This window comes from Humulus lupulus, chromosome 8, assembly GCF_963169125.1.
Source record: "Humulus lupulus chromosome 8, drHumLupu1.1, whole genome shotgun sequence".
NCBI classification, from domain to species: Eukaryota; Viridiplantae; Streptophyta; class Magnoliopsida; order Rosales; family Cannabaceae; genus Humulus; species Humulus lupulus.
Window position 1 is genome coordinate 8011414 of NC_084800.1, and position 22707 is coordinate 8034120.

Sequence of the window (22707 nt, forward strand, 5' to 3'; positions counted from 1 at the left end):
ACGTCCACAAAAATTTACTGTAATCATCAAGAAATAGAACATAATAACAATGGCCAGAGGAACTCATGACAGGAGATGTCCAAAGATCACTATGAATTATATCAAAGGGAAAAGCAGTGTGCGACATAGAATCATAAAACGGTAATTTTGTGTGTTTTCCGAGAGGACACGAGGAACAAAAAGTCTGACAAGCCTTATTACAATCAATAAAATTTTTACTACTAAGAGACCTAAGAACAGCATCACCAGGATGTCTTAGACGATTATGCCAAAGATCGGATGATATAGCGGTAAAGGCTGAATTATTGACTGGAGGAATGGCGTGAGAGTTTGAGAAGAGAGGATAGAGGTCACCGGTACTGTCACATCTCAGAAGTCTGGCCCCCGTCTGTAAGTCATTCACAGAAAAGCCAAGGGGGTCAAATTCAACGGAAACTGAATTATCAGTGGTGAATTTTCGGACAGATATTAAATTCTTAATTAATTTGGGAGCATGCAACATATTTTTCAAATTAAAAGGAGGGTATGGAGATGGTAAAGTAGTACTACCGTGACCGACAATTGGAATTAAATCACCACTACCCACAACAATGTTATTGTTTTTAATGCTCGAATTGTTGTAAGAGGAAAAAATACCTTGATCCGCCGTCATATGCGAAGTTGCACCGGTGTCCATGTAAAAATTCCCGTCAGGCTGAGAATAGGAAAGAGCGTTCATCGCTGCCTCAATGTCTGTAGGAGTATAGCTGCTTGAGGGAGCTACGACATTGTATGCCTGAGGTCGCAAGCCCAGAATGCCTGGCCCAGCTGGTCGAGGCCCACCCTGCGGAGCAGAGGCCTGTCTTGGAGCCCAGGTTGCAGCCAGGTATGGACATGGAGGAGGGTTGGGCCACTGAGCAACCCAGGGGGCGTAAGGGGCCCAAGCTTGCTGCTACCAATTAAATGGCACATGCGGCCCAGAAAGGTGTGGGCTTGCTTGTCCATTATTATTGCGGCCCTTCCCAGAAGCTTTAGAATTAGATTTCTTTGGTTTGCCTCCTTTAGAACCTGAGCGAGACGATGAAGAAGAGGTGGAGTTGCTGTCCGTACTGTGGTGGCTGCCGGAGCTAGCGACGAGGGCCGTCTGGGAGCGGCTGCCTGAACCTCCTTCCTTGGATAGGCGGTTCTTGATAGTTCGTTCAGCAAGTTTAAGACGAGAGCGGCAGCTCTCGAATGAAGGTAGGGGCTCTTGGTTTTGGATGATATCCACCGTTCCGGCATAGGCTTCAGGCAACCCAGCCGTGAGTTTGAGCACCAACCTGCTATTGGAAATAGGAGCATCCACATCGGCAAGGCGATCGGCCAAGGATTTGATGTGATTGCAATAGCTATCAATCGACGAGAAATTCTCGAAATCAAGATCCGCAAGTTCTTCGTCAAGATGAGTAGCCCGAGAAGCCTTGTTGTCTTGGAACATGGACTCGAGACGTGCCCATGCCCCTTGAGCAGTGTCGTCTTTGAGCAAAATAGCATGGAGAAGATCGGTGGATATAGTCCCATATATCCATTGAAGGACCGCGGCATCAAGACGCTTCCATAGGGCCGGGTCTGCGGCTTTGGAGTCGGCATTGGCGGTGACTTCTTTTTCCTCCGTAGGAGGGATTATGTGGTGATGCAAATCATGGACCCTAACAAGAACCTTGAACAAGGCCGCCCAAGAGTGATACATACCATGCTCCGCATCCAATGTGATGGGGATAAGGGACTTGACATTGGTGATTGTGAGAGCAGGATGGAATTTTGTTTGTTCGGCCATGGAAAAGAGCAGCGGAAGAAGAGAAAAAGAAGAAGAAGATAGGCGTTTGTTAGGGAAATTTGGATCGGTTTAGACTGATACCATGAAAGAATGTAATGTCTTGCCTTTCTCATTAGTAACGTGATATTATATACAATGTACAAAGAGTAATCTTAGCCAAGAAACTAGGAACTGATTAGCTAAGAATATGGGCAGAATATTTACAAGATAATCTCCTTAACAAATTAGGAGATAAATACAAATTATATACAAATATAGAATATATGTATCATATATTCTAACAGATTTGGTTGTTTGGAAATACAATAAATTTGAGTTTTTTTTTTCGTTAGTTGGGTGACTTCACACATAAATGTATTCTAGTTTTTATTTCAATTTATATTTTAGCCTCCACCAACATATCCTTACATGTTTGCAGTAGGATTGTCATAACCCTTCCATTATTCATGGTTGACAATATCGACTTAGGAAATCAAAATATGTAGTTAATTAAGTTTGCTACATTAAATAATCAAATAATAATTAAGTAAAAATTAAAACTTTTAGATGCAACAAATGCAAACAATTATCACAGATACAAAACTTATTGCGGCAACATCATATAACATTAGCTGTGAAATATTTAAATAAGTCGTCACTAACAAGAATCAGATACGATAAATTTGAGTCCAATTTGAATAAGCGACTATGTAAAGTATCAGTGGTAACTATTTCGCCCCTAATAATTCATCTTTATCAGCGTTCATTATTGTCGCTGTTAATATCAACTATTAGTTTTTGGACCAAAAAGTGGTACGTTTAAAAATTTATCAACTCACAAGCGCGCGAATCTTTAATTGTGAGTATAGAGATTGTGTAAGCAAGAGGTCAAGCCAAAATGAATTGCGTAAAATTCAAGAAAAAATAATTTAATCTAAATTATTTTAATTCTAACCTAGTTCCAAAAATTATGAGATTTTTGGCAACAAAATGAAATATTTATGATATGAAAATAACCAACTCAATAATTATTTTAATGGTTTGAGTATGAATTATTAAGATTTCAGATTCCATCTAAGCATAAATAATAAGATTTATTCATATATTGATTGTCATAATTAATTAGAAATCAATCTAACTATTTTTTTTTCTTAAATAGATTTCCATTCACTTCAAAATTATAACTTCTAAGTATTAAATGTCAAACAATTTACTGAAACAACAAATAATCAAAAAATATTATTTTTAGCAAAATATAAAACAAAGCTTTAATAATATCTAACTATAAAAAATACTTGATATTAAAGATGAAAGAAATTATTGAGAGAAGCGAAAATCATCAATACCATATTGTACTATTGAGATTTAATACAAAAATAAATATTAAAATAAGTATACTAGGTTTTATCTTCCATCTTAATAATAAGAGAACTTAGAAACCCATAACAAAATAGGTAAATAAAAAAAATGTTTCTGAGCCCTAACAACATTTTCTCTAGATTTCTCTGTTTCAAACGGTTTATTTTTCTAAATACCTAAACACCTATTTATAGTAAGGTAAAATGACTTACTACAAATTGCATAGGGTAATTTTGCAATTAAAATATTACAAATTACCCCCTGATAATGAGGTATTTTGTCTAGAAATAAAAGGGAAATTCATGTGATTTTTTAATTTTTTTTAAAAAATTATTAGGGGCTCGTCACCCCTAATATTGGGGCCCCGCCGCCCCTAACAATGTTATATACCCAGCCTCTATCGTCCCCTCCGCTCACTCCTGCAACTTAAAGAAGAAAAAAAAAAGAACTTTGATCTCACCCTTGCGCCCTGATCTCACTCCTAATATTGTACTATTGATAATCAATACAAAAATAAATATTTAATTAAGTATACTAGGTTTTATCTTCCATCTTAATAATAAGAGAACTTAGAAACCCATAACAAATTAAGTAAATAAAAACAATGTCTATGAACGCTAACAACATTTTCTCTGGATTTCCCTATTTCAAGCATTTTATTTTTCTAAAGACCTAAGCACCTATTTATAGTAAGGTAAAATGACTAAAAGTGAAATAAAACTTACCATAAATCGCATGGGGTAATTTTGCAATAAAAAATATTACATTTTCGTACTTGCCACATGGCATAACTTAACTGGCTAATGTGGGCGGTTTGACACGTGTGAATTTGTTGTTGGTTGAAGTGGGGTGCAAACTTGGACACGCGGCGCAAGTTCATTGGCTAAAATAGGGGTCAAAATGATACATGACAACTAGAGAGAAGAAGGCAAAAAGTATTTAAAAATCTGATATTTTTCGTCCAATATAAAGTCCACTTGTGTTGGAGAGAATGAGATCAGCACATGGATGTGGAGTGGAGAGTGAGAAGCACATGCACATAGAGCAAGTGAGAAGGGGGAACACATGGGGCCCACTGTAACACCCTAGATAGCCAGGACCGCTACACTGTGTACTTATAAAGGTGCAGGACTTGCTAATCAAGTCATTTAGTCAAAACGTGCCACTAAACCATAAATGTGCTAAGGATAAAATGGTTTTGGTCTCAAAAGATACATTTCATATACTTAAACAAATTTACATATGGGATCCCAAAAAGGAACAGTGTTTAAAAGTTAGTTTACAAAATTTCCAAAATACAGATTCCCATCAGCCACTCTAAGGCAAAACAGACATTTATAGCTTTTCTGTTCCTGTCATCCTCTCAACCGTGGCGGCTAAGCAGCTGGTCATGTACATTCTACCCACAGAGCTCTCCAAGTCAGGGCTGATTAAGTTTGCCCTTGCCTTTACCTACACTACGTAGCACCCGTGAGCCAAGGCCCAGAAAGAAAACATATTACACATCTCAACAATCATATCAAGAGAATAATTCATCAAGCATGATCAACCACTTAACATTCCACATTAATCACATAGCATGTAATCAGAATCAAAGATGCAACCAATCATTAATAACAGTCAAATCACATAATAACTAGGGCCGACAACTTAGGCCGCACCCTCTGTTTACCCCACTAATTTCAACCCACTTAAACCGAGCTCAGTGCATAATAAGTTGTCCTCGTGTAGTGCACCAAATTTTTTTTTTTTAGATTATTTAAATTTTGTGCTTTATTTGATTTAAATGTTAAGTGTGATGAATTGTTTTATTTAAGTGTTGTTATTATATTTAATTGTTTATTTGTTTTATTTGATGGTTTGTTATTTTATTTAATTGTTAGAAATGTTTTGGTTAATTAATTTAATAAGTGATTAAATGTGTAACATGTTATCTTACTATTAGTGTTACATTTTATTTAAGTGTGACAAATGAGGTATTTATGTGAGCTATGGTGGAATGCACTAAGGTGCATGATAGATAGTAATGCACCCTAGTAATTTAGTGTGTGCTAGTGCATGGTAGCATGGTGCACATGTGTAGATTTTTCTACACATTTTAGGTTTCCTTATTTTAGATTTAATGGAGTTATTTATTTAAAAAAAAAATAATAAAAGAAAAGGGAAAGGAGGAGTGGGCGTGTGGCCTAGTGGGAATGCAATATATCATTAAAATGGTAAAAAGGATCAAAAATTGAAGACTATAATCATTTGGGGATAGGCTTGATCATGTTTTATTCCTTGTATCTTTTTGAAATAAAGAAAAATCAAGGAAAATAAAAGAGAAATGGAAACTTACCTTAATTTTGTTTGGGAGACTTTATGAGAGGATTTGTGATAAAGGGACTAAGAAAGGAGAGAAGAGCCATTGCTCTTGTGTGTGTGTGTGTGGCTGCCGTGACCTAGAGAGAGAGAGAGAGAGAGAGAGGCGTGTAGAGAGAGAAAGAGAGAGAGGAAGAAAGAAAGAAAGGAAGAAGGAAGAAGAAAGTGAAGAGGAACCCCCCTAGAGTATGTCTTCTTGTTTTCTCTTTGTTTAATCTTTATTTGATAATATGATATTGATTTGTGTTATGTTTTGTGTGGGTTTGGATTATTCTTTCTCCTCATGGTGGCTTTCCCATAAAACCCTAGGCTTGAACAAGGGTGGGGAGTTTGTGGTATTGATCTTTTGTGTTCTTGATTCTACAATCAAGAGAGGTAATGGTCTTTTCCTTAGCCTTATATTGTTTTTGGTGGTTGTATTTGAGGTTTTGCTAATGGTGTTAATGGTTGATTTTTGGGTAGGAATGATGTATAGGATTTGGATTTTGTGAGAGTATGATTTGTGTTTAAGGGTTGTGATGTTGATTTTGCTATGCATGAAAAATTGTAATAATCTATGAGCACATGTAAGGTGATTTCGGCCTAGGTACACCCAAGGGTGTTCTTGATTTGTTGTGTGATTTACAAAATATTTGATCCATGTTTTAGGACCTTTGATATATGGGTAAGAGAACAAGTGGTAATCTTGATATTTTTGATCATGAAATGTTGTTAGATGCATGTTTTGTTTTGAATGATTAAATTGTGAGATGCATGAAAATAATGATAGAAATATGCTAGGTTAAAATAAGGCACATGTGAATATGGTATAATTTACTATATGCTATTTTATTGAAAAGGTTTTGTTGGCTTTCATGGAATTGCAACAAATGATTTTAAAAGGATTCATGTGATTATGTTAGTGGAATCATGCATATTATAAGAGCATAATGAGATCTTAGGCATGAATGATTTTATGTAAATTTTTGAGACAAAAGTTGGGTTTTACAAAGAATTAAGCTTGCTGTTTTTTTTCAAAATAATTGGGTAAAAGTTGATAAAAATATGAGATTTCATGCATAAACAATGTTCTTAATGTATGTGTAAATTTTTATGAAATTAAAAGAGGATTTTAAGTTTCATGTTATGATATTTTACCCAATTAATTTCCTACAGAATTTTTATTGAATTTTGAGAAAAATTGAGTTTATAAAATTGAATATGGTGATTTTAATGATAAAAAAATGGTTGCTGGAATTTTGTAATAAAATGTGAAGAAAGTTTCACTAAAAATGAATTTGATTAATTTTTGGAATAAATTATTTTTCCTAAGTTATGGTAATATTGGAAATTGATATTTTAATGGTATGAATGCATATTTTGATAAATAATGATTTTCTTTATTTTGATTGAGAAAAATATTTAGACTCTATTTATTTGTGATTTTTGAATAAAATAAATAGTGGCTGAAAGTTTGTTTTAAAAAGTTAACAATTGTTATTAAATTGTCACATATAGGTTTTTACTACTTAAAAACTAAGTCTTAAATAAATTAAATCAAAATATAATTTTTCCACACTTAAAATATATTTTTCACATCATTTTTGTAACACAATAATAAAATATATTTTTCTAAAGAAACATGTTAAAATAGGTATTTTAATTAAACCCAAGCTTGTTGGTTAATTCTTGGTAAATTAATATTTATTTAATGAAAATGTCACATATTTTATTTTGAGCTAAAATAAAATAAAGTTTTGAGAAATTTAATCAACTTAGAAATTTTAAAGAAAGCATGTAATATGGCCATTGATTTTCAAACAATAGAAGCAAGAAATGTAGAGTTATCGTTTTTGAAAACGTCTTTATTACGCAACGTTCCCACGTATGCATGTTACATGCAAATCAACTTTTACGTCCAAAATCATGATTATTATTCAAATATGTAATTTTTATAAAACAATCATGTTAGTAAAATGGGTAGAACGGGCATTATTCTTTTGGCGATAATTGCATGTTTTAGTGTAACTGTATTCATGAGTGCATGGCCCATGCACACATGAGTTGTATGGAAGGGCAAAATAGTAATTTTATGAACCTAAGAAATGTTATTTTGATTATGATATAGGCTCGTTGAAAGATTGTGAAATTCTTAGCTTGGACCTGAGGTAAGGAAGTTAGATAGATTTTATGTTTCTATGCTATGAATGGTAAGGTTGTTATATGAATGAACTGTTATGCAATTATGAATGCCTTAATGTGATGATATGATTGAATGTGAAATGTGTATGGATGTTAGATACATCAAACAGAATACGATGTTAGATACATCAAACAGATTTCGATGTCAGATACATCGACCGAGTTACTAAGGACATTGAGACGTGACTCCTAGGGCGGACGCGCCGAGGTTATTCAAGGACCAGTGATCTCCTGTTTACCTCATAGGGTGACATGGACAACTAGCGTTCCATGCTCATCATGTATGCTGTATGTTGTGATATGATGATATGTCACATGTATGTTATGATATGTTGATATGTCACGTTTATGTTATGATATGATGATATGTCACATTTATGTTATGATATGCTGATATATTTATGTTATGATATGCTGATATACTTATGTTATGATATGATGATATGTCACATTTATATTATGATATGTTGATATGTCACATTTATGCTATGATATGTTGATATGTCACATTTATGTTATGATAAGATGAAATGTTACGATTATGTTATGATAGACCATGATGTTTTAGATGAATGTTAGTGTTTGGTTGTTTGTTGTTTTTTTTCTTACTTGCTTACTTGCTTGTACTTCCTTACTAGGCTTTTAGCTCACCCCCTTACTTTCCTTCCAGGTAGCAAATAGGTTTTCTCTATGGCACGCGTGGTGACGTGGGGAGTTCTTCATCATGGGGTGTATGGCGTGGGGCAATCCTATGGACGATAAAACGATCAACGTAGAACGCCATTTAAATTATGTTTTGTTTTAAGGGACTTTTTTCCTAAATTATCAGTGGGACTCTGTTATTTAACTTAATTGGTTTTCTTTGAACTCTGCATAAAAACCTATGTTTTATTTTAAACTTATGGCGCCAACTTGCATGATTTTTAATAAGTCCCCCTGAGACTTTAATAATGGATGGTATTCTTTTATAATCTATGTTATGCCACTATTTTGTAAGTATTAGTTTAGGGCGTTCTTTACACCTCGGCTACCAGTGGCCGAGCCGCGCCCTGTGCACAAGTGTAACCTTTGGCACTCTTAGGTCGTTGGTTTACTATTTACATGGCGTAATACCATCATTTTCAATACATACATATTAGGGGACCCTTAGTCCAATTACAAATACACAACCAGGTGCAGTTTTCTTACCTTTGGCTTCCAAGTGAACTAGTTAGTTACGAGCGATGCTCCTTGAGCGCGATCTGATCCCCGAGCCCTAGCTTAGCACCTAGTCACAACCAAGATAAAGGATACCATCAAAAATCTTAAATGAGCTTCTAGACAAAGTTCTAGTCTCCGGAACATTGACCTTTACCAAACATGGTAAAAGATTGAATCCCGAGCACCCTGGGTTAAATTCCCAAGCCTAGAATCTAAAAATCCCAAAATCCCTTAAGGGTCGCGGCATTAGCCACCCATGCCGCGGCATGGCCCCAACTAGAGGCCTCCCAATGCACAAAAACAGGTAAGGGTCGCAGCCCTACTCAGACCATGCCGTGGACCGCCCTCCTTCCTCAGCACCCATCAGCTTCGAAGGGTCGCGACTCACCAAGAACTATGCTGCGGCCCGACCCCTTCGAACCCAGAAAAACCTCCATTTTTTACTCTCAAACCTCATGCAAACTCACTCAAAACTACCCCAATTCCACAACTCAATTATCCAAAAACTTCCCACAAGATTCCAGCAACACAACCCAGCTAAAAACTAGACTAAAAACCCATCAAAAACCCACTTCAATCATTGATACTTTCTAACTCAAGAACTCAGAACCCAGCCATGGAAACACTATAACTCAACCTTTAAACCTTAAATTAGAGCTTACCTCAGCTGCAAAACCAATCCTCCAAGAGTTTTCTAGCCTAACTTCCAAGGTTCCAGCCTCAATTTAATCTTCAAATCCAAAACCCAAAAACCACTTAGAACACAACCAAAATCATAGAATTTCAACAACAGAAAATTAGAATCAATCTTTACCTTAGTCCTGGTTGAATTCCTTTGCTAAAATTGAGCTAATCCCTCAAGACCCAAGCCTAAATCACAGAGCTTTCAGCTGAATTCCTTTAGATTCCAAGAGTTTCCTTTGAGAGAGAAAGGGAGAAAGAGGAAAGAGTCGGTTTATTATTGTTATACCCAGATTTCGAGCCATAGTAAATATGACCTCGAAAGCTGAGTTCGCATTAAATGGTCTCGTGAGGGTTAGGGTATGCTCTACGATTGTAAATCGAGCCTGCAAAGTATGATACATGACCTCGAATGTAGTGACCTCGAAATGATCTCGATCTCGAAAGGTAGCTCTGAGAGCCCCTCATCTTCAGGAACAACTTCAGAGCAGGGATCTTGAGCTCGATGTACTATCTCGAAAGCAATGTTAGCTCGGGAGATGTCAGTGGCTCGCACAATGACGTGAAACCTGAGATGCTGAAGCTTTGGAGATACGCTATGACCACCTTGAATATCTACAAATATTGTAAACATGAGATGTAATCCTCATTTATTGATGTAAATCCCCAAGAATCGTGGGATATTATTTAGTCAGTTATGTGTTTCCTGGTCTTCAGGGACGTTTTCTTTTTTATCTGATTAAAGGCATTTAAAGCCATTTATTTTTATTCACAAAAGGGTAACTACCCAAAATATGTGGGATAGTATTCTGCATCCTTCTCTATAAATAGAGAAGCCATGCACCATTGTAGAGGACTGAAATTCTGATCCTTGAGAGAAAACTCTGGAGAATTCATGCTAAAGAATTGTTCAGAGATAATCTTGAGATTAATAACAGAGACTCGTGGACTAGGCAGATTTAACTGCTGAACCACGTAAAAAACCGTGTGTTTGATTTGTTTGTTCCGTTTGGCCATCGTCATCCATTGTTTTTGTGCTCTTCTTTTATCTGTTGACGAAAAACGGCGTCAACAGTTTGGTGCTTTCATTGAGAGCCTTAAGCATCCATCCCTGAGAGATTCATGGCTGCAAACAATCAGAACACTCCTGAAGAAAATTACCCAAGGCGTCCTGGAAAACAACCAATGGAGAACCCGGAGTCTGAGGAGAGAAGTGGATCCTCCGATTCCCGGGGACCTCCACCTCAACCGAGGGATGAGGATATGTACTACAATCCTGAACGTTACGTTCCTATTGTAGAACTGGAAAATAGGCAGTTGAAACAACTGTTGGCAGAAGCCAACAAACGGAATGAGGAGTTGACTAGGATAGCCGCGGAGGCGCAGGTGGCTCAGCCCCCGCCTTCGCGCGAAAACCAAGTCCCTCCTCCAAGGGACGTGCATGTTCCACCCCGGAGGCCCCGTGGACGACCACGAAAAGATGCTGCCACGAGGAGGCCGACTCAACCTCCGGCACCAGCAGAGCCATCCGCTCCTCCTAGGCCCCAGAGGAGTACCCGAGCTCGGGTCCCGCCTAATCCACCTGCGGAAGCACCTGCAGGAACTGAGAATAACCGAGCTCCTACCGAGGCTCGGACTCAGGTTCCTGGTAGCGCAGCGAACGCGACTGGCCCATCTCGGGCAAATTCTGGACCCTCTAGGCCGAAGCAAGGGAGGCAGCCACCGTCACCTATACGGTTCCCTCCATCTCCCGTAAGATATCCTTCACCTCCCCGCAGAAACGCTCAACCTGTTCAGAATCAGGATCAAGGGCGTACGGGGGATAGGCAAGGACACAGGGAGACTTTCCAGGAGCGGAGAGGCGCACAATCTGAGAGAAGTCAGACGTCCCGGTCTCGCACTGCGGAGACAAGGCGACATGGGAAGAACCCATCTCGAAACGACCGATCAATAAGTTTCACCAGTGACGAGTCCGGAGAAACCAGGTCCGTCAGTAAACGCGACCGAGGTCATAAAAATACTGGAAGCCGCAAGACCCGTCCTGACCTGCGGAATCATCTGAATCAGAGCAGGGGGAAGGGAGATCAGACGAATCCGGACCTAAGGAATCACCTAAATGGGCGTAGAGATCCCTCACGGAGACGCGAGCCTGGGATCATAATCAATGACTGGCAATTCCAGACACCGCCTAAGGACGCAGTCCAAGAAAGGATTGATCAGCTCGAAAAATCCTTTAGGCTTTTAAAGAATGAACGAGGGAACGGTCGATATGAGGACTCTGACGAGGAGCTCGAGCCGTTTGCTCCCAATATTTCTAACACTCAGTTTCCCCAAGGGTTCCGGATTCCTCACGTCCCAACGTTTGAGGGAAAAACCGACCCATGTAGCCACCTGAGTACATTCAACACTATTATGAGAGCTAGTAACGTGGGTTACGAGCTCAGGTGCATGTTGTTTCCAACATCATTGGCCGGACCTGCCAAGAGTTGGTTCGAGAAGTACAAGAGACACTCGATAACTTCATGGGATCAGTTGTCTAGGGACTTCAAGAAGCAGTTCCGGGCTATGATGGGAGTCAGACCAGAGGCATCCACTTTGACCAACGTCCGACAACAGCCGGACGAAACACTGAAAAGCTATCTGACAAGATTTAATCTTGAGGTCGCCCGAGCTCGAGATGTGGATGACAGTGGGCACCTAATGGCTATCCGAGCTGGTGTTTTACCCGGGAGTGCCCTTTGGGATGACATGCAAGGGAAACCGGTGAGGTCAATAACCGAGTTTAACAGACGGGCGCAGAGATTTGTCAATGTAGAGGAGGCGAGGTCAACGCTCAAGGCGACCTCGCAGACCGAAACTACAACGATAAACATTAACTCCGCCTCAACCTCAGTTGACCCAGCAGCTCCACAGCCTACCTCGGAGAATCCCTCCAAGAGGAAAAAGAGCGAGGGAAATAACCCCGAGGCTGAAGGAGGAAAGAAAAAGAAAGGAGAAAGGTATTACTCCGTATATAAAGTACACACCGAGCTCAACGAGTCTCGGGAAAATATATACCTGGCTAATGAAAACCAGGTCCCCTTCAGACGTCCGGACCCAATGAGGAATCAAAAGTCCAAGAGGGATTCCAGTAAGTATTGCCGGTTTCATAGACACCGGACACACAACTGATGAGTGCCGACAGCTGAAGGACGAGATCGAAGGGTTGATCTCGAGAGGTTATTTCCGGCAGTATGTCAAAAACCAGAGTACTGGACAGACTACTGCAAGCCAGAGAGTAGCCGCACTTCCGGCAGCACAGAATAATAACTCCCAATCTCGGGAAGAAGACAGGCCTCCGCCGATAGATGGAGAGGACGTAATAACCATCTCGGGATGTCCTCATCTCGCAGGAGGGGGTAGAAATGCTCAAAAGCGATATGTGAATGAGCTGAAGACAGGGGACGGGTCTCCTTATGAACCCGAACCAAGGGCACCAAAAAGCCAAAGGGTTTAAACTCAACCTATAACCTTCACTGAGGAAGATGCCTCCCATGTCCAGTTCCCTCATCATGATCCACTAGTCATCACCCTGCAGCTTGCCAACAAAAGAGTGCGCCGAGTTCTCATAAACAATGGGAGCTCAATTAACATTCTCTATAAAGCAACACTAGAGAAAATGGGACTCTCCCTTCGCGACCTGAAGGCTTGTGCAACCACTTTGTACGGCTTTTCTGGAGAAGGAATCGCCTGTATGGGGTCCATCGAACTCCCTGTGACCTTGGGAGACTATCCAGTCTCCGTGACCAAGATGATGGAGTTCGTGGTAGTAGAGTTACCATCTGCCTACAATGTATTGCTCGGGAGACCCGCCCTGGTCGGGCTGGGGGCAGTTTCATCTGTAAGGCATCTAGCCCTCAAGTTCCCTACTCCAAGCGGGGTCGGAACATTAAGGGGAGATCAATTGGCAGGGAGAGAGTGCTACAGCATCTCTTTAAGGGGAAAGAAACAAACGAGCGCTCAAGCACTCGTTATCATACAAAATAAAGATGGGACGGTTTTAGAAATCGACGAGGAAATCGATCCAAGGATTGAGGAGAAAGTTGACCTCGAACCGTTGGAAGAGCTCGAAGAAGTTCAGCTCGACGAAGCTGAACCCTCGAAGAAGGTAAAGGTCGGAAAACACCTCCTAGACGAAGCCAAATAGCAATTAATTTGCTTTCTGAAGAAAAACCAGGATGTCTTCGCATGGTCACACTCTGACATGGTGGGAATAAGCCCTAATGTAGCGAGCCACGAATTGAATATAGACAAAAGCTTTCCCCCGAAGCAACAAAAGCGAAGACAGCTGGATGAAGACAGAAAGAAAACACTAAAGGAGGAAGTTGACAGGCTGAAAGCAAATAATTTCATTAGGGACGCCTTTTACCCTGACTGGGTGGCCAATCCAGTGTTGGTCCCGAAGCCCAATGGGACGTGGAGAACGTGCATTGACTACTCGGACCTCAACAAGGCCTGCCCAAAAGACTGTTTTCCACTGCCGAGAATTGACCAGCTCGTAGACGCCACGGCGGGGCATGGTCTGATGTCGTTCATGGATGCCTATTCTGGATATAACCAGATTCCCATGCACGCCCCAAACCAAGGGCATACGAGTTTCATCACAGATAAAGGGCTCTACTGCTATAATGTCATGCCATTCGGACTCAAGAATGCTGGAGCCACGTACCAGCGGCTTGTAAACATGATGTTTTCAAAGCAAATAGGGAACAACATGGAAGTTTACGTTGATGACATGCTTGTAAAGTCTCAACTTAACAAAAACCATGTTGACGATCTCGAAGAGTGCTTTGGCATACTCAGGAAATACAACATGAAGCTAAATCCTATGAAGTGCACTTTTGGAGTGTCTTCGGGAAAATTTCTAGGCTTTATTGTCAACTCTCGAGGGATCGAGGCTAATCCCGACAAAATAAAGGCCCTGATTGACATGCCTTCACCTCGGAAGCATAAAGATGTCCAAAGCTTGACTGGGAGGATGGCCGCCCTGAGCAGATTCATCTCGAAGTCAACGGATCGTGGCCTTCCATTCTTCAACTCATTGAAAGGAAGTAAGAAGTTTGAATGGACGGAGGAGTGCGAGCTGGCCTTTCAGGAGCTCAAAAAGCACTTAGCCGAACCGCCCATCCTCTCGAAGCCTGAGACGGGAGAAGTATTGTTCCTCTACCTCTCAACCACCGAACACGCGATAAGCGCGGTGCTCGTTCGGGAGGAAGAGAGGGTGCAGAAACCCGTCTATTACATCAGTAAAAGATTACTGGGGGCAGAGTCAAGATATCCACTGATGGAGAAGCTCGCCCTCAGTCTAATCCACTCATCTCGCAAGCTCCGCCCTTACTTTCAGGCGCATCATATCCATGTACTAACAGATCAACCACTAAGGCAAGTCTTGTCTAAACCAGAGGCGTCTGGTCGACTCCTTAAATGGGCTGTTGAGCTCGGACAGTTCGAGATCACCTACCATCCAAGAACGACCATTAAGGCACAAGCGTTGGTGGATTTTATAGTGGAGTGCACCGGTATAGCCGACGACGAGGTAACAACCACGACCCACGAGCTGTGGAAACTTTACGTCGACGGGTCGTCAAATGAAAATGGAGCGGGGGCAGGTTATTCTGATCACTCCTGCAGGGAGCAAATTTCACTCTGCTTTAAGGTTCGGCTTTAAAGCATCTAATAATGAAGCTGAGTACGAGGCTTTACTTGCGGGACTAAGAATAGCAAAAGAGCTCAAGGCCAAAGCTATACATTGCTACAGCGACTCCCAGCTCGTGGTTAATCAAATCTTGGGAGAATACCAGGCTCGTGCCACAAGAATGGCAGCTTATCTGGCGAAGGCAAAATCCGCATTAGAGTATTTCGAGTTTTATGCAATCGAACAGGTTCCCCGAGAAAAAAACTCAAATGCAGATGCCTTAGCTTGGCTCGCCACTTCCGTCGAAAATGAAGAGCTAAATGTTATACCCGTAGAGCACCTATCCGCACCCAGCATTACTGAGCCAGACGAGGAAGATGTGTATATGATTGAAACAGAACCGGCCTGGATGAGTCCAATAGTTGATTATCTCGAAAATGGAACTCTTCCAAGAGATCGAAATCAAGCTCGAAGATTGATGTGTCAACTTCCTCGTTACACCATTCTGGATGGAAGGTTATACAGAAGAGGGTATTCCATGCCGCTGCTTAGATGTGTAACCCCTCCCGAGGCTAAGAAGATCATTGAAGAAATTCATGAAGGGTTCTGCGGAGACCATACCGGGGGGCATAGCCTTTCCAAGAAGATTATACGCCAAGGATATTTCTGGCCAACCATTAAAACGGACTCTTTCGAGTACGTAAAAAAGTGCGACAAATGCCAAAGATTCGCCACGATACCCCGAGCTCCACCTTCCGAACTGACCATGTTGACATCCCCATGGCCTTTCGCGGTATGGGGCATCGACCTCATAGGCTCACTCCCAACTGGCAAAGGAGGAGTAAAATATGCTGTGGTCGCGGTTGATTACTTCACAAAATGGACGGAGGCTGAACCATTGGCGACCATAACTTCGAAAAAGATCCTAGATTTCGTGGTAAAGAACATCGTATGCCGATATGGAGTACCAAGAATGATTGTATCTGATAACGGAACCCAGTTTGATTGCGACTTATTCACCAACTTTTGTAACAAGAACGGTATAGTAAAGAGCTTTTCGTCAGTGGCTCACCCTCAGGCGAATGGTCAGGTCGAAGCCGTTAACAAAACTCTCAAGAGCTCTCTAAAGAAAAAGTTAGAAGAGGCAAAGGGACGATGGCCCGAGGAATTGCCTCAAGTCCTTTGGGGATATAGGACTACAGCTCGGACATCAACAGGACATACTCCGTTCTTTCTAGCGTACGGCTGCGAGGCGATGTTGCCCATCGAGGTCGAAATCCCGACGATCCGAACTCAGATTTACGATCAAAGTTCCAATCATACTCAGCTCGAAGAAACCCTAGACTTAATCGAAGAAAAAAGGGAAGAGGCTCAGCTAAGAAATGTTGCTTACCAGCAACGAACCACAAGATATTGCAATAAAAGGGTTCGAGATCAAAAGTTCGGAGTGGGAGACCTGATATTGAGACGCGTATTCTTGGCAACCCGAGATCCAGCAGCTGGGGTGCTCGGGCCGAACTGGGAAGGACCATACCAGATAGAATCAGTCATCCGACCTGGCGTATACAAACTTGCGAGATTAGATGGGAGCCTGATACCTCGAGCATGGAATGGCGAACACCTTAGACCATATTATCAATAGCGTAAAAAGTGTCGCCTGTAACCATGATTTTCTATCTGTATTTAGTATATTTTTGAATTTCATCAAATAAAGGGTATACTTTGTTTCGCATGTAATTTATTTTTATTTTTGCAATCTCTCTTAATTTAATAACCTATGGTCACACTCATAGGATATTAAGGGGGCATCATTGGTATACATACCACCAGCTTAAAAAATAAAAAAAATAAATTAAAACATAAAGTATTTGGATATAACCAAATACGCGAGCTTTGATAGTTCGGACTTAACCGAGCGAGCTTAGATAGTTCGGACTTAACCGAGTTATCAAAAACATAAAGTATTTGGATATAACCAAATACGCGAGCGTAGATAGTTCGGACTTAACCGAGCGAGCTTAGATAGTTCGGACTTAACCGAGTTATCAAAAACATAAAGTATTTGGATATAACCAAATACGCGAGCGTAGATAGTTCGGACTTAACCGAGCGAGCTTAGATAGTTCGGACTTAACCGAGTTATCAAAAACATTAAGTATTTGGAAATAACCAAGTACGCGGGCTTAGATAGTTCGGACATAACCGAACTACCGAAAACCTAAAACGTTTGGAGTTAACCAGATGTGCAAGCTTAACAGGTTTGGAACAAACCAGCCAAATTATCGATCGATGATAAATGGGAGCCTAAACCTATTGCGAGATAAGTCAAAGTCGAGGCTGGAATATCTTAGAAAAATAGTTTCGAACTCTTAACCTCGGAGCCAAAATACTGAGGATGAGGAAAAGTGACTAAAAAAAGATATAACCAAATCATTCATATTACATGCCATATAAGTATTTTTCAGTTCATGGTTAAAGTAATGTCCGACCTTGATAAATAACGAGGTTGGAAGCGGATAATTCGAATAAACTATGCATGAATGCATCGAATTTCGAGCATAAATCTAAACTATGTTTGTATGAATTAAATAAACATAACTAGCTCATCAATGTAAGAATATGCAAAATATTTCGAGCCAAGAAATGTAAAGCATATAAAAGGAATAGTTAAAAAAATTGTGTCAGCCCCGTGGGCACAAATTTAAATAGTTATAGGAATGAGGGGACGCAGCCCCGATAACTGATTTCTCCGAGATCGGATTTAAGGAAGAGAAGTATCCTTGGCCTTCTCAGCATCAGTATCACCAGACCCTCCAGGACGAATAGCATGGCTATCCTGCTGGGCCGCCTCTCGAGCAGCTACACTTGCCTCGAGACGGGCATTCCACCGCTTAACATATGTGGCTTCGAGAGGACCCGGGAAGCTGGTGTCGAGGTCGGCATTGTCGGCCCAAAGCTTGTACATGGCCTGGTCGACTGCTTTCTCCTTCTGCTCCTTAGACTCGTTCAGGAGGCGGACCTTCTCGCTCTCCATGAGGTCGAGGGTAGCAGCTTTCTCCTCTTCGAGCTTGGCATTGGCCTTCTCGAGCTCAGCATTTGACTTTTCCAGCTCCTCGAGACGGGTCTTCAGTTTTTCAAGTTCAGACTTCGAGTCTTTGAGCTCGTCAACCATCTTAAGCTCGAGATCCTTCGACTTCTGAGCCAGAGACAAACTCGTTTGCACCTCGTTGGTCAGTTTATAGTTGAGCTGTGCTGAAACAACAAGGGCCTGAAACACAAACGAATCAGAATTGCAAATTGAGGCATAAATAATTAAAATAGAGTTGAGAAGGCTACCGCGGCGGTGAGTTCGATACTCTTCTCATAAAGAGTGTTGCAGTCCGAGGCCTTGCGCACGAGATCCCAGTGGTCGGCGCCAAAGCCAGATAAGCTCTGACCTACCCGAGAAAGGACGTCCGAGCTGAGTACAGCCCCTTCCGTCCCAGCGGCACCATCAAGTACATACTCCTCAGTGTGGGTTCGAGCCGTTGGCAGCTGAACCGTTAAGGTAGAAGGTTTCTTCGGGGGCCGAACAATTGTTAACCGGGTTTCGGTGGGAGACAACGAGATGGTTGCAGTCGGGCCTGGCCCATCAATCTGGGCAGTCGGTTCCTTGGAGGTGTTCGCAGTGGTCTGGGCCGTGGGAGTCGTCTCGCGATGTTTAGGTACCTTGGACGGTCGGTCGGATCTCTTTGGTATCCTCGGGCGTTTACTCTTCTGGGCGCCCGCTCCCCCATCGCTAAAAATCACGGCGTCGAGGTCGGGATTCATGGCACCTGCACAATGACAGTGAGTTAAACAATAATAATAACTTTGAAAAAAGATGGAAACCAGTTGAAGAAAAAACCTAACTGAGACTCTCCCCCGAGCTCGAGCTTGGGGACCATGAAATTCCCCCGTCTTCAGAAGAGGTGGGGGGAGTGCCTTCCCTATAAGTTGGTGATAACCTCGAGAGGTCCCTATAATCATTGGTCCCATACTGCACAGCTATCCCATTCCACACCTCGTCCGTGGTGTACATAGTGTCGTATTTCCCGAGCCCACTATCAAACCTATGGACACAGTCATCTACCCAACTCCATATGTAGAAGTGGTATCTATCCTGTGGGCACGAGACTAGTCTATTGGGCATGTGTTTTAATAAAGTGGGGGACCACATTCGCGAAGTAGGAAGGGTTTTACCTCCATCGGAGTCCGAACCCGAGGCTTCGTCATTGGCCTCATTCCCCGACCGCGGACTTCTCGAGCGAATTGGGAGAGATGCCCTCCTTTCTCTCCTCGGAGGAAGGATGCCTGTGGGCCGTGGCACTTCCTCCCAGCGTTCATATTTTTTACTGGACCAGTCAGAGGTTGACTGGCCCTGTCCCAACAACCCACAAGCTCGTAGCTTGTCCTCATGTAATAGAAATGAGAGAGATCTCCTGCCGTAAGGGAGTCGGAGCAAGGTCTCTCTGTGCCCCTTCATTGTCTCGTCAGGGGTGGGACGCTGAAAGTTAGCTGAAAGGCGAGATACACTTCAACTAAATATGGACTTAAGGGCTAAAATTCCGAGCTCAAAAATAGAAAGTAACGAGAATACTTACGAATTCGCCTGAACGAACGATGTCGAGACGGGGACAGACCGTCTGTCCAGAAAAAAGCCTTCTTGAAGTCAGGAGGGTGGTTCAGAAGATCTTCAAAGATCTTCGTCTCTTTGGGGTAGCTCGAAAGATAGTAAAAACCATCTCCTCCCCGAGCTCGGGAGGGATTACTCTTCAAACAAAAGAGATATAAAATCTCTTGGGGTGAAGGCCCTGTCCACCCCAGCTCGTGGAATAAGGACCTCAGGGCAGACAGCACCCTGTATGAATTGGTGTTGAGTTGGAATGGAGCCAACCCAACGAAATCAATGAAGTCTCTGAAAAAGGACTTCAGGGGCAGCAAAGCTCCTGGCCTTATATGTTCCTGGCTCCAGGCCGCGTATTTTACACTGGAATCGCGGCCCCCAGGGGCGAAACAGCTCCGTTCATGCCTAGTCGGAGCTCGACATTTCAGTGTGTCCAACGAACTAAGGCCATGGAGGGCCAAGATATCAGTTATTTGGTCGATGGTGGTAACCGAGCTCTGGTAGAACTCGGCTTCAAACATCTCCCTCCTAGGCTGCGAAGACGAAGGCTCCGCCATTAAGGAAAACTGGAGTTCCCCTGGGTGGTATGCAACCGTGACTTTTAACGCAGGGTCGAGGGGAACTGGCCTAGGTCCTGGGTTGGGCTCCGGATAGATGGCTTCCCGAAGAACTCTTCTCTTCTTTTCAATAACCTCGTCTATCTGGCGACGATAGTGGGCTCGAATGTCTTCTTGCTCGCGTGCGATCTCGTATTCTTTAATCCGACGTTGGTTCCGGGCAAAGACCGATTCTGGGCTCGGAGATTTGGGCTCGTAAGGGATTGCTCGTAATGACCCCCACCGTCTTTCCGGATTCTGTGACATCTAGCGAGAAAGAAAAAATGGTGAGGGCCATGCATGCAAGAATCACGAGCTCGATGGGATGAACTCGGAGATTTAAGGACAAGAAACTAAGTATTAAGACCCTTACTAAAGAGTTAGAGCGTGTGTTCCACAGGAAAGAAAAGGAGCGTGGATGGTTTTTTGAAAATCCCAAAATTCAAGGGAAAGAAAGGTGGCGGTTAGCCAGGAAATGGCATTTTTGGTTTTCGTGCATTTGTCAAGGACAAGGGTTTTTACCCGAAAACTTATTGGACAAGAAACATGGCCTAAAATTTTCAAAACCCAAAAAATTGATACTTTGCTCAAACGTTAAAACTGGACATAAACCAGTGATGTGAAATCCAGCAGGGAAAGTCTAGGAAACCTGAAAGCCTATCGAAATAAAACCCCCTATCTTATTATGCTAAGAATGTAAACTAGCATACACATCAAAAACAGTATAAAAGAAACTGAAAACAACAGAAATGGCATTCTTACACAGTGATGGTGATTGCAGAGAAATCGTCGACTGAAGAAGAGGTTGCAAGAAAGAACTCACTGACTCGAACAGACCAGGATTTCTTTGTTTCTTAGGTCGAGAAAACATGCGCAGGACAGAAGCTTCTTAGGAGAGTCTGGTTTTCTGGTTGTTTTTCTTTTCTTGCTTACGATGAACAAACGTGAAGAAGAAGATGAAGAGGGGGGGTCTCGTATATATAGGTGGAAAAGTGGAATTAATCAGGAGCGTCGAGTGAAATGCTCACTAGATCGAACGGATGGGGATCAATGACAAGAAGGCGCCGAAAAGTTGTCAGATGGACGATCGTGGGCGTGTTCCCAAGGTACTCAAGTGCCTAAAGTGAGCAATACCCGGCTGACGCGTGTCCATTTTTAAGAGTGTGACGGTATGGTTCCCAGAAGAAGTAGTTCAAAAGTTTCCTTCTCTTAGGATTCGAACAAATACTTTTGAGGGGGCAAGATGTTATACCCAGATTTCGAGCCATAGTAAATATGACCTCGAAAGCTGAGTTCGCATTAAATGGTCTCGTGAGGGTTAGGGTATGCTCTACGATTGTAAATCGAGCCTGCAAAGTATGATACATGACCTCGAATGTAGTGACCTCGAAATGATCTCGATCTCGAAAGGTAGCTCTGAGAGCCCCTCATCTTCAGGAACAACTTCAGAGCAGGGATCTTGAGCTCGATGTACTATCTCGAAAGCAATGTTAGCTCGGGAGATGTCAGTGGCTCGCACAATGACGTGAAACCTGAGATGCTGAAGCTTTGGAGATACGCTATGACCACCTTGAATATCTACAAATATTGTAAACATGAGATGTAATCCTCATTTATTGATGTAAATCCCCAAGAATCGTGGGATATTATTTAGTCAGTTATGTGTTTCCTGGTCTTCAGGGACGTTTTCTTTTTTATCTGATTAAAGGCATTTAAAGCCATTTATTTTTATTCACAAAAGGGTAACTACCCAAAATATGTGGGATAGTATTCTGCATCCTTCTCTATAAATAGAGAAGCCATGCACCATTGTAGAGGACTGAAATTCTGATCCTTGAGAGAAAACTCTGGAGAATTCATGCTAAAGAATTGTTCAGAGATAATCTTGAGATTAATAACAGAGACTCGTGGACTAGGCAGATTTAACTGCTGAACCACGTAAAAAACCGTGTGTTTGATTTGTTTGTTCCGTTTGGCCATCGTCATCCATTGTTTTTGTGCTCTTCTTTTATCTGTTGACGAAAAACGGCGTCAACAATTATGTTCTACTGTTTTCTACAGCTCCTTAAGTCTATCCTTAGGCAATTAAGCTAATCCCAAAGCTCAGGGTACCGGAAACGTTCCCGAGGGCAAAATAGTAAAATTCTCCAATATTCCCACCTAGACTTCCTAACCTCAAATATATCTCAAATTATTTATATACATAACCCGGTAATCTAAATAATCACCCGATACC

General features: G+C 41.8%; 1 long non-coding RNA gene across 1 annotated transcript in view; it reads left to right on the forward strand.

The window, feature by feature from the left end:
- The window catches only part of LOC133793475 (uncharacterized), a 47030-nt gene extending 38413 nt beyond the window's left edge, over positions 1–8617 (forward strand). The window contains exon 4 of the long non-coding RNA XR_009874840.1: positions 8346–8617. This is a non-coding gene — a long non-coding RNA (uncharacterized LOC133793475). The remainder of the gene's footprint in view (positions 1–8345) is intronic.
- Positions 8618–22707: the final 14090 nt, after the last annotated feature.